Genomic DNA, 11,272 nt, shown 5'->3' with positions numbered 1-11,272 from the left:
TTTGTTGGGGTCTGACGTGGCGGGCCAAAGGTGGGCCCGGGCAAGTGGGCCGAGGCCAGGCTGGCCTATTAGCCTGCGGTCAACGTCGGCCCAATAATTTCCCTACCTATGTAATTAATTAGAAGTGGGTTGTAGGGATTGCCTTGGCTGAGAGGACAGGGGTCATTATAGTCACAGTATATTCTTGACATTGCCAGGCTAACTACTGGGCTCACAGGCCTTTTGGCTTTATCTTGAGAAAAATGTTTATTGGGTTTTTTTCTTGGAGGCCCAATAAGCCCATAGAGCATCCCTCAGTAGGGTTTGTGTTTCGGTTTGATACTTAATATCATAAGATCTGAGATCCAGGGAAATTGAGATGACTTCAGATGCATGTATCGGATATTGGACTGATATCGGATGTTTTCCTGATAGTGGTTATTAAGATGGGTACTGAAGGGTTTGTGACTGTGGCAGATGACTAGAATATGATATCCAGATATTGGAACTGCTCTGTGTACCAAATATCCCTGTCCAGATGTTGGTAGTCAATTATCAGCTATTTATTTATTTATTTGTGTAAAGATACATTACGCGTATGGAAGGGGGAAAAAATTAGTTCTGGACAGTCAAATGAGCATGATACATCTCATATATCTGTTGGGAGACCAGCCAGCTTGAACCTAGAACGTGTAGTTGATATTATGGTTGAGTCTGGGTGGGGAAATTTTATCCTCTGCTAACTTTGATAGTGGATCGAATTTGACAGCAGTCCTGTAAAATTTCCTCCAATGAGTTTAAACTGTATTGGTTTTAGTAAAATCACCAATCCACATTGTTCAACTCTTATTGAATGACATATTGCAAGTGTTGGGTAATAGCTAACTAGGCCTTTGAAAATATATTGATGCATGGCACTACACCACATAAATTTTACGTCTACCTTTGGAGAGAGAGCAAAACTACTATCCAATCCAATACGATTGATATAGTGAGGGAAATATGATTAGCTTGAGACAAGAGTCATTTTAATTGGGGCAGTATGAATTTGTCATGAGTTGGTGTAATTTCATTTTTGAATAAATGTTGAACTCTAGTTAACATTGAGATAGATAGTAATGGATTGACTTTGAGGATTCGATTATTGTTAATATTATTACAAATTATCCAAATTATGTTGCAAGAATGGATGAGATAAATAATAGATTCTGTGACATTTTTAGGATATAATTCATGTAATTAGTTACTGCTACTATTATAAAAACCATCTAAATTCTAGCTAGAGTCCCTGATTTAAATAATCCAAATAAATAAAAATTTACTCTAGTCTTTGTATAATGTCCTTAACACAATTATTTTTTTTCCTTGTATTTGTGTATTTTACCCATTTAAAAACTACAACTTAATCACAAAATATTTTTTATAATGAAATTTATTGTATTAAAATTTTCTTAAATGCATTGAACGTGATAATAAATCTTCAATATACATGTTGGCCCATGTCTAGTTATTAACATAATTTTAGGTGCAAATTTATTTTACTTGGGGGAAGTCTGTGAAAATCATTTTTTGGGCTGGGAATTCGGCATTTCCTACGTTGCATTTATTTTAGTAGGTTCACTTGAGCATCACTATATTATAAGTCAATCATATCTCACATAATACTTTCAGTATCATGAAAATGCCAATAATGTCACCTAATAATGAATGTCCTTTCAGTGATACAATCATTATCATTATAAATGTTATTCTCCCACCTCCCATACCATCAATCCAAACATCATTCATCGAAATCACGTAGGAAATTTTCTTTTTGAATCTAATTAACGATATCAATACTGCCTTACTCTTCCCTAATCTCTCTGTTCTATCGATATTCTTATCATATTCTTTCATAATACATGTAGTCTTATTATAATCTTAATCTCACCATCTTCTTATTGCAAATTTTCTCAATATTATCATATGTTCTATATTATTCACATTCAATACTACCACTATATTGATTATCATGATTGAAATATGTAGAAAAATCAAGATCAGAGTTAAATAACTAGAGGTGTATTTTGAATGATCTTCTTTGACCATCTCTTCTTGAATTTTGTAAAAAATTAAATATGTTTGATTAAATTTCAACGATCTAGGAGTAAAAAAATAAAGTGTAAATTTTCATACTATTTGTGATTTCTTACATAAATTATTTGCTCAGAATAAAGTATAGGAGTAGTAGAATAAGAATAATAAGAAGAATAAGATGAATAATAAGGAGACAAAAGAAGAAGAAAAAAAACAATAAAAAGAAGGAAAAGGAGAAGGAAAAAAAGAAAGAGAGGAAGACGAGGAGAAAGATAAAGAAGAACGGTGACAATGAGGAGGATAAATCGTTAATGGATATAAAAATGGATACCAGATACCCATATAGTTAAAGGTTTTGTTCACATTTTGTTCGTAATCGGGGATTCTATTGTCAAGTTATGATGTCTGGTTATCAAAGAGAAAGAGTCACACAGAGACAATCGAAGATAGGGAGAGAGATAGAGGGAACAAGAGGCTGGAAGACCAAGAGATCAAACAAGAGACTGGAAGAATGAAACACAGGGAGAGAACGAGAGGGAGGAAGAGAACAAGATAGAGGGGGGATAGAGAGAGATAGAGAGAGACAGAGGCTGACATAACTTGTTCTTCTTTCATGTAATTATTATATATACAATTAAAGATTATAGTAATTACAATATCATTATCATCTTAATGATATCCATTAGGGAACGGCATGTCCGGGATGTGACAGGAAGGATGATGGGTAGTGACAGACAGGAGCATGACAAAAAGTTCATCTCCCCTCTTGTCACATGTCCCAGGTTTTTGGAGAAGTCCGTCACATTTGCGTCATGCATCACCGACTCCATCATCCTGTCTTCATCCCGTCACCGGACGGTGTCCCCATCACCGGTGACAGAAATATATGAATATTCATATTTCATAAAGACTTATTTTTGGCATATTTACCAACATAACAAAGATGAGTCATCACGCATCAGTCATCGGGGGAAGGTCCAAGCCGTCCAGCAACGGATTGGTCTAGCAACGCTTGGCTTCTTGATAAACCGGTCAAATAAGTCGTTTAAGGATCTGATTTATGCAACAATATTTATAAAATTTCCTTAGAATAGGGTAAGTAAGGGTTGAATCCTCAAGGAGCAGGTAATGATAAAGTAAATTATAATTCAAATATATTTTGAATTACTTTCTTTGGTGATTTTATATATTTTTGGATTTTTAACTGTTCGTCAAAAGATAAAATCAACTAAATGATATAAAACTACTCAAAATTATTTTAATTAAATAAAATAAGTATTAATTTTTTTTATTATAACTTTAAAGACAAATAGAAACTTAGGCCGCATTTCCCACAATGAAATTGCGGCAGAAATTAGTGGACTAAAATTACTGTAACGTTTGCTTCAGGTGGAAATTTTTAGTGTCGTTTGATGCATTGAAAAGCTTGAAGTCTAGGCTATTCTCTGTCCTACACAAAATAGTGAGAAAATTTAAATCAAACATTCAGGAGATTACACAAACTTTGTTGTCACTTCCCCCAAGGGCCAAGTGGTGCTCTTTCTCCAAGAATCTTAATCACCCTTGAACTCTCTCTCCCACACTCTTGTATAACAAGAATGGATCAAAGAAATATGATGCACTAGACCTCCAAAAACAAGTTGGTAGAAGAAATACAAGATGAGATACAAGGAGAGGGGAGAAGAGAATAAATAGAAGTGGCCTAACTCTCCCAGCCATTGGCTTTAATTCCAAGGGATTGGAGGGCTAGGATTTCTTGATTTAGCCTGGAACCCATGTGCCCACTTAGATTTAAAAATAGATCATTCAAATTAAAATTGTGGGTTAGTTCCACAGCTCTTGCCTTTACTTGACCCAATCTTTAAGGATGTTTGAATGGACTTCTAGAATGAGCTTCTTGTGTATTGGCCTCCTCTCATTATCTATTGGCTGTCTAATTTCCTCCCATTTGCATCACAAATTCAGCATTATATTTACCTGAACCTGTTTATCAAATAAAACTCCAAGAAGCTGTGTGAAATCCCCTTGACTCTAAAGAGTCAAGTGGGGTTAGTCTCAAAAATCAATAAAATATATAAAATAGAGATTAACAAAATAAATCATAAATCTATTATTGTATCCTTAAATGGTGAATAATGCGGGTGAAATATAGAAATATTTGGTAAAAATTAATTGTAAGAGCATAATTTTACTGATGTAATTTGATGTCATCACTTCTCAACTTGATCTCTTCAGTGAGGCTAGACTCTACTATGGGATAACCGGTAAGTGCTTAATGCCTTTTGCATTTAGATTTCATCAATATTATGGGTGAAGATGATTTAAGTTCTCACGTGACACATTCATCTTATTTTTGAATATAGAATCACAACTTCATCCATCAATCCCAAAGTCAATCGGGGTGTTTAGCAGTCAATATGAGCATTAAAGATTGCTCATTTCCTCAAAACGAGGTTAATTGATGCCAGCATAAAATTCAAATTTATTTGTCTCATTTCCTTAACTATTTTCTCTCTGCACTCTCTCCTCCTTCTCTGTTCTCTCTCTCTGCACTCTCTTTCTCCCCCTCTATCTCTCTCTCACTGCAATCTGGAGACTGGAGGTCTGTTTCTTTTATCTAATCGCATTTTATCAACCCCCAATTTTATTTAAGTTATTTTATTCAAAATATTTTTGTCCCATCCATTTCAGCACTTAATATATTCAAAATATTTTGGTACCATTATATTTTTGTTTTTTGATTTATTGATCTATCAAAAGGTCTGAATCCATATTTAAAATTGCCTTCAAAGCGGTATGAAGGTTTTTATTAAGACACCTTCATCTTATTTTAGAATTTATAATCGCAGCTTCATCTGTCAATCCCAGATTCAATCGGGGTGTTTATCAGTCCGTATGAGCCTTAAAGATTGGGCATTTCCTCAAATCCTAAAATAAGATGAAGCTGCGATTATAAATTCTAAAATAAGATGAAGGTGTCTTAATCAAAACCTTCATACCAGCAGCAAATTCAATGTTCTTTGTCTCATCCCCTTAACAATTTCCTCTCTGAACTCTCTCTTTCTCTTTTGTGTTCTCTGGCCTCTGCACTCTCTTTCTCCCCCTCTGTCTCTCTCTCTCTCTTTATATATATATATGCACATATATATCTGCTCTATCTTTATCCCCCTCTACTCTCTATACTTTTCTAACCTCTCTATCTCTCTGCAGTCTCTCTTTCTCCAATATATTTTCACTCTACAATCTCTCTTTCTCCTTCTATGTTCTCTCTTGCCCTGCACTCTCTTTCTCCTTCTATGTTCTCTCTCGCCCTGCACTCTCTTTCTCTCTCTCTCTATGTATATATATGTATATATGTATATGCACTATCTTTCTTCCCTCTGTACTCTCTCTACTTCTCTACTTTCTCTATCTATCTCTCTGCACTCACTCTTTCTCCAATGTATTTTCTCTCTACTCTCTCCACTCTCTCTTCCTCCTATGTGCTCTCTCATTCTACCCCCTCTTTCTTCGATGTATTTTCTCTCTGAAATATCTCTTTCTCTAAGAAATCTGATGGGCTCATGGATAACAGAAACATGATCTTAATTGACTGTGATGGGCCTCTAGTGGTTTCCTTTGAAAATTATACCTATTTTAAAATTTTAATATCCCATTCCTCAAGCTATAACTTTTTTATTTTTTAATTCCATAATTAAGCATATGAAAATCAATGCATGAATGCGGCAATATGTACCAAAGTATTTGTCTTTTCACAATATTGGCATAAATATGTTCCAAAGGTATATCTATTATTAAGATAGTCAAAATAATTTTGCCTCTGTAACGAGTAGTCCAAATGATGAGACTCAGTTACATATTGGAATACCAATGGAGAAGAATTTTGGAATAGTGTTTATGGGAATAAGTCACATCATTTTTATTATCTAAAATACAATGAACTTGGGGAGAAGACAATGACATAACTTATCGCATATATAACTGAGGAGGCATAAGAAGTAATTTTTATTTATTTACTGGTAGGCATATGTTTATAATATTTTAATTATGTATTTGTAAATATTTTAATTAATTTTAAGTATTAGTTTTGACCATCAAATCTCTGCTTTTACTATTAGGAATTTTTTAATTTCCCTTCTATTTTGGTGGCGCACACAACCACGCACCATCATCGGACATGACATCACTACCTCAAGAGACGTCCCGTGTCATGACACGTTACCAACGTCAACTTCAGAGTCCGGATCTGAGCGTCATTTAAAATTAGATTTGAATTTTAAAGTTATTTAAAGTTTTTTTTTTCCTCGAAGGCCTATTGTTAGGCCCCTAACTAGGCGGCATTCCCTACCCAGAGGCCTGCGTGCTTATTTGGAGGGCGTGTCCGTATTTTTGGCTCACGACATTAAAGGACTGAGTCATTATGGGTAGCGATGCCCAAATACCTGATCTTTCAGGCCATTGTCCCTATACGTGGTGATACACTACAAACGGTGCACGTGCACGTCCACGCCAAGGCGAGACGGGTCAGGTACGGTCTGCGCGTGCTGGGCGCGCGGGCTGATAGGTGTGTGCACGCGCCAAGCGCCGCACGCCAACGCCAAGCGCCGCGCGAGAGCGGGAAGCGCTTCGCGCGGATGCGGGACGCGCAAGCTGAGCGGTGTGCCGCAGGTGCAGCGCGCGGAGTTGTGCGGGGTGCTGTGCAGCGGCTGCGCAGGCAGCGCGCGCATTGCGTGTGCGGGGTGCGGGGCCGGGAGACATCCCGCCAGGAGACTAAGGCATGTGGTGCACTAAGATGGCCGGGACGACACAGAGGGCGCGTAGGGCTCCCGCAGGTAGTGTTGGGCGTGTAGCGCTCAGCTCGGGGCGTCGAATGTGGCGACGTCGCGCAGACTGCACGCGAGGGTGTTGACACGGGTGTCAACGGCGTGTGTGATCGTCAAGGCAGGGGTAGCATGTGTGATCGCCATGGCTGCGGGCATGCGGCACCCGGCTCGACGCACTTGTGTAGCGGCAGAGCGGGCGCGCGCACGCAGAGCGATGGCCTTGAGGCGGTGCGACAACACTACCCTGGTGCGAGGTGCCTCGTCTCGTTCGTTGTATCACCCCTCGTCTTCCCCCATGTAACGATCCCAACAATGATGTACTCTTTTATGATATTAATGCAATGACCCTATTCCCTGATGGGGCCGCCTCCCCACCATCTCCTCTAATCCCTTCTATGTGATCTTAAGCATTTGCAAAACTTCCACTACAAGAGATCAAGGCTGCTCAGTGTTTTGCCCTGAACACTGAGGCAGGCACCCATCAAATTCGAGCAAGAGACCTAGCTCGGGATTTGACTGTGTGACACCTATACATAGGCCAATGCTGTACTGAACTACTTGGTGATTTTATTTTGGAATTGAAGTTCACTTCTACGAAAAATTTGCCCTAATCTCCTCCCCATCGTCATTATCGCTGCCGCTAGCCGCCGCTGCCACCATCGAGAGGAATCCTCCTTACGTGCATCATCGCCCGCACAGTCATTGTGCGTAGTCGCATCGGCATGACTACCGCACACAACCACTGCCCGCACGCCCTCTGCCTGCGCAGCCTCCCACACGCCCATGCCTGCACGGTCATCCACCCATGCGGCTGCGGCACGCCACCGCCCGCCCACGCGGCCTCCCCACGCAATTACTCAATCACGCAACCGCACGCGCAGCCTGATGGAAATATAGGTGGCCTAATAGCCAAAATCACTATTGAACATGTGATTCTATATCATTAATGAATGCAATAGAAATTTACTTATTATCCAGTTTATTGATGGTGGAGCCCTAGGATTGATGTGGAGATCAAATGAGTTTACATGTGATGTCAACGCAGGAATTATTAGATCTTAATCGCACAACCTTTAACTTGTTCCTATTCTTGGATTATTGAGAAGGGCATTAATAAATCCTGATAAAATATCACCACTTGATCCAACTCACTAGGTGAGTATGATTGATCAAGTAAGTCATTGGTGTGGAGACACCTAGGACAAGTAGTGGGTGCTCTTTAAGAAAGAGTTCACTGAGTTGATCAAAGGTGAATCGTTGAATGGTGGTTAAACTAATATGTCAATCAGAATGATTCACATGTCGTAGTTATGATTGTGATCCTTTGACCTGAATCATCAAAGACATCTTGTGAGAGGAAGGGTGTACTTTGACCATAGTAAATGACTTCTTATCAAAAGAGTTCAACTGATATGTGTTGGGTGCTTCAACAATCTCATGGAGATGATTGAATGAATTTCAGGGAATTGTCATTAGGGAGTCATAAGTTCTCTTATGATGAAACACAACACTAAGGATTAGTACAATCCAATGATGGAATTGGGATTTGACTGTTAGCCATATCCAAAGGATCATTAGGGAGTCATAAGATGGATAAGGAAATATACGATCATGGGAACTATGACTGGCATGTTCCATGAAGTGAGATAACATCTTCTTTGTATTTCCAAGGACAAGAGGTGTAGCTTGGCACCCTTACTTTTTGGAAGCCATCCTAGTCCATAGGATTAGTTGGGCCATCAATTATAGTTCATGATGATTATCATAGTTGATGATTGGACAAACATATGTTGTTATGTTCAAATGGCCTTTAACTTGGTTGTACATGGGCCTAGAGGGTCACACACAAATAAGGAATGAGAATCTATGGGATATTATCTAGGGTAATGATCCATTGGAGAAATGTGATTTCTTAAATGGAAGCCCAAGAGTATATGTGCCCAATATAATTAGGGTAATGAGATTTCCCTAAATGGGCCCCTATATAAGGTTAAGAGAGGGGAAAATCTGTGTTCACCCATGCGAGACCTAACTTGCCCTCTCTTGAGCCTTCCTCTCTTCTTACTAGCTTGAGAGTCTTGAATCTTCCCCAAAAGAGTCTTGGATGGTGAGGAGATCATCTAGGCTCTATACTAGAGATCAAGAGGAGTCCCAAAGCTTATCCCCTAGTGTGGATACTTTTGGAGGACATCAAGAGAGCTGTCTCGATTCCACTTGGTCAAGAATAAGCCCTGCTAGAAAGGTTCAAGTTTAATTTTAAGAAATTTTATTCCGCCACATTTCATACATTTTCCCATAGAGGAGAACAGTTAAATCCAACACAGCCGCCTGCCCACCTGGCTGGCGTGCACAGTCGCCCGCCCAAGCGCCCCCCTACATTCTGCATCAACGTACTTCAGACCCCTTGTCCTGCATCTACGTGCCCTGTTTACCATTAAGGTTTTTGGCGCTGCCCCGAATCCCACGAGGGGGCGACTCCCCCCTTGACCCCCCCCCCCAAACTGACCGCGCAGTTGGATCCGCGTCCACCCTGTCAAAGCGCACGCCACTCGCTCCCGCCAACGACGCATCGAAAACTTTCTGCATCGCCTCTTCGCACTACTCCTGTGCTAAAGGTCCATTATTCCCTCTTTGGTGTCGGTATTACTTACTCTAATGTTTCTCGTGTGTTTTCCACAGCCGTCGGACTTAGTAGAATAGGTGCGTGTGTTTTTGTGATCGATCATTTGGAATATTGAATTGTGAGCTTTGTTTTCACCACGGTGGTTGTAAAACAGTCCTCTCGCCCTCGACCGAGGAATGGGGTTGCATTATCTACATTTTCACCAGATTTAAATGATCTACAATTGATCGTGTTTATTTGTGGTCTTTTTTAATCCGTCCTTCGTTGATCGTTATCCTATCCTACCCACGTCACTCCAAGTCATCCTGCATCAATTTTACTTTATCCATAGTATAAATTTTTAATATATGATAAGCTCTTATACATAAAACTTCCTATATATTTTGGCAACATATTCTACTTAATATGTCCGATAGTATTTCCTTTTAATTATGGAATAAAATATTTAAATATAAATAATTAATAACTTTAAAATTTTAAAAATTTGAAATTTATTCTAAGCAGGAAATTTTAATTATCCCCATTTTCCCCTTTTTCATGCTTAAATTTTTTTGTCACAATTATCATCCGTGACATCTGTCACCGTCACATCACCTGTCATGATTATAATGTCACCGTCACCATCACCATCATAGGGCAAAAAATCATCATTTGGTGATCACGTCATTCATCACGGATCCATCACTGTGATGTATGAAGTGACGGATGACGTTTGACGTTCCCTAATATCCATTATCGGTATCTGTTCTCCAACCAAAAATGCTATCGGTGATTGATATTAAATTTGATATTGTCCACTTTTCCTTTTAGGACAATGCATATTGTGCTATACAATACTGGATATAGATATCAATAGTAGAACCCAAAGTCATTCATATGCAAACTTGCTAAGTAGCAAATGGAGAAATTGAGTACACGATAGTAGCAAATTATATTTTGTATAACAAGTAAATAACTCAATAATTATGATAAGTTAATAGTATGAATAAAACTAACTTAATAATTTATTTTATTTACACAGAATAAGATGAAGGTCAAATAACTTAATTTACATAATTTTGTTTTTCCTACTCATATTATGAATTATGTAAAATACATTTCTAAGTGTACTTCAAATATCATAATAATCAATATCAACTACTGATATCTTATATCCTCATCCAACCCCTAGGACAATAGCAGATGCTGACATCAGGACAAGTATAAATAGTGGATGCTGGTACTGTAGCAACCAATATCTGATTTTGGATTTTCCCATATCCAATGTCAGGTTCCAAATTCATCCGGATATCATTGTCCAATATTGGTTCTTGGATGGGCGGACACTATCAGTCAGCTTGATCTTGCCCTCTTGCTCTCTCTCTCATACGACACATCTATCTCTTCTCATATCTATCTGTCTTTGAATTTCTCTTTCCCTCTCTATTCTATCTCTTTTTATTTCTCTCTCTCTTCTCTGTCCATTTCTCTTTCTCTATCCTTTGTCTCTCCCTTTTTGTTTCTCTCTATCCATTTCTTTTTCTCTCTCCCTCTTGTCTCTTCTCTCGGTCCATTTCTCTTTCTCTATTTTTTTCTCTCTCCCTCATATCTCTTCTGTCAGTCCATTTCTCTATGTCTTCTATCTCTTTCTCCCTCCCTCTTGTCTCTTCACTCTGCCCATTTCTCTTTCTCCATATCTTCTATCTCTTTCTCTCTCCCTCTTGTCTCTTCTCGCTTTTCATTTCTCTTTCTCTATGTCTTCTATCTCTTTTTCCCTCTCTTCACTTGATCC

The sequence above is a fragment of the Wolffia australiana genome, chromosome 12, assembly GCF_029677425.1.
Source record: "Wolffia australiana isolate 7733 chromosome 12, ASM2967742v1".
NCBI classification, from domain to species: domain Eukaryota; kingdom Viridiplantae; phylum Streptophyta; class Magnoliopsida; order Alismatales; family Araceae; genus Wolffia; species Wolffia australiana.
Note: the sequence above shows the minus strand (reverse complement) of the source record.